The sequence below is a fragment of the Wasmannia auropunctata genome, unplaced genomic scaffold (genome assembly GCF_000956235.1).
Source record: "Wasmannia auropunctata unplaced genomic scaffold, wasmannia.A_1.0 LD336064.1, whole genome shotgun sequence".
Lineage (NCBI taxonomy): Eukaryota > Metazoa > Arthropoda > Insecta > Hymenoptera > Formicidae > Wasmannia > Wasmannia auropunctata.
In genome coordinates, this window is record NW_012026826.1 from 1,845,131 (window position 1) to 1,847,801 (window position 2,671).

Below are 2,671 nucleotides of genomic sequence, written 5' to 3' on the forward strand. Positions count from 1 at the left end.
TGGAATCTTTAATTTGTCCCGTTGGAAACATTTCTTATGTCGGGATACACCCGTGTATATAGTATTAAGATGATACAAAAACTTTTAATTGTATACAAAGTCTTAAAATTTGATAAATCAAAATGGCCTTTTGCCTTATGCTATATTAGCGTATTATAAGAATAATTATCGGAGTAGAACTCCTTTGTAATGAATATTTAAATTTCACCCTTGCCTGGTGCTCTACGCTGTACGCTACATGGGTCTACGCAGGCAGGTGCTTCTACGTAAGCTGAAGGCTCAACGCAGGTAAGTATAAACTCTTTTTATTTAATGAATCTGATAAATATAAATGAATTTAAATGAATCTACTTTAATGTGAATCATTATTCTTTTCCCCATTATAGGTACGAAGAGGATATAGTGACAGGTGAGTATAATATATGCTTATGTTATTATATATGTATAAAAGTAAGGGCTATATATTAATATTGTTTGTTACATGCATATATTATAGAAATAACTATGTCTTTAGCTTATTAGCTCGTCGTAATAATAATGTTCTTTCTCTATTTCAGAGCACTTTGCCGTTGATCTCCGGTGGTCCTTCCTGGGCAGGATCAAACTCCTCGTAGGCTGCCCCCTGTTCCGCTTCCCCCAGCTGTCTCTGGAGTTCCTCAGCGATTCCATTCTCGGACATTGGTGAGTATAGAGCTCGGTAACTGTTTTCCGAGTTTTCGATGACCTCTTCTCCCGCGATATCCGTCGGCCACTCCTCCACGATCATATCTGCAACCTCCGTCGGCTGCTCCGTCTCTGTCTGCAAGTTTTGCACAAGGCTTTCCGATGAAACCGACGCTACATTAGCGGACGGTTGCATTCTCCTCGCCGATTGCGAGCTTGGAGAATCCAGGCGAGTCAATCTAATAGAACACGGAATGATCTTGTGCATAATCTTTTTTATGTTCTGACCCTTAGGCTGTATATCGGATTTTCTTCCGAATGAGAATCTACCCTTCGTGTCTTTATTTTGATTACTGGACACGACTTGTCGGATCGTCGGCTCCTTTTTAGGTGATCTTTCCCACGGCATTAACTTTTTTGGATATTTCTTTTTGTAGGTTCTCCGTTTTTTGGACGGCTGCTCCCCCTGTTGTTGCTCGTGTTCACCCTCGGACTCACCATAAATATGACTTTGTCCTCCAGCTAATTGTTGCCACTCATTATCAACGTCGTTACTACTTGTTGATGGTGTTTGTATATCTTGATTATCAGCTATTGGTTTTTGTATAACCTCTTCCTGATGGTGTATCTGTTCCTGATCTTCTATGTTGATTTCTGGAACTTCTGTTCTTATTTTAACCTTATGGTTAATTACATCTATGATTAGTCTAAATCGCCTATCAACTATGTTATTCGATGGCAACTTACAGTTTGCTGTGTTAACAATACCATTATATGTTTCCTCGTCGTTTTCGTTTTTGACTGAAAATTCGTCTTTAATGGTAATAGCATCTAATGGCTTTTTGTTTGCTAACTCTATTGCTTTATTAGTTTTTTCTTCCCAGCTTTTATTCAATTCGCTTAATTCTTGCTGGTCTTCTTCGCTCGCGGGCAATTGATTTAATATTTTTCTGAATTTCGCAACTTTTTCTGCCAGCGAGTACATTAATTCATGATTTTTCGCTCGAGAGGTTACCTCGTCTTGTAGTTTATTTAACTCTTGAGTTAATTCTTTTGATGTTGAGAATTCTTGTAATATCTTATCAATATTCTCCATCTTGTTGTTCTTGTACTTTTTTCCGCTTTTCGTATTGTATTTTCGCGATTTTTCACAAATATTTTCACGAGTGTCAGATTTGCGATGTGTCACCCACGTGTCAGATACTCGAGAAGAAGGCAAGATGGCCGCCTCCCGCTCGGTTGGCTTTTCAGGCTTGTGCGCATGCATCGACGCATTTGTGCGCATTTTTATTGCGAGTCTCTTTAAGACTATATCCGCTTTATTAATTAATGGAATTATTTTATTATTCAAGTTACTATTAATGATTTCGGCTTGATTATTTATCGTATTTCGATGTTCCGGCACGTTTGCCGTTATGCACGTATTTTTTCTCAACATTTTGTTGCGATTCTTCCTAGCTCTTCTACTATTGGCTGGTTTCAATTGGCTGTCGTCACAGACAAGTATTGCTGTATCTTGAGTTTTATTTTCATATTTTGTCGTGCTCTTATTGTATTTCGGTTTGTATTTTAAATTTTCTTTCGGCGGATTATTGGAGTTCTTGTTAACTCCTCGCCAATTTTCATTCTTCCAGTTACTGGATTTGTAAATTGAGGTTCTTCGGTTTTCGTCTCTGTCATTGGCTGGAATCTTCATTGATGTAGGGTCGTCAGAGTGCCTCTTCACTCCTCGCCATTTCCTCTTCTTTGAAGTGGTAATGTTATCTTCGTCGCTCGAAGATTTGAAAGCTTTCTTTAGCTTGTTGTTAAATTTATTATTATTTGGATCGTCTCGTTTACGAATCCATATATTTGGTTTATTACTGTTGTCCTCTGCATGCGAATCAGCCTTATAGGCTAAGGTTTTCGCTAATTCCAATTGGTCCCATAGCTCGTCTGGCTGGTGTTCATGAAATTGCGATTGTATCTCCTGCTCTCGCTTCTCCTCGTACGAACAATTTGATCCTCG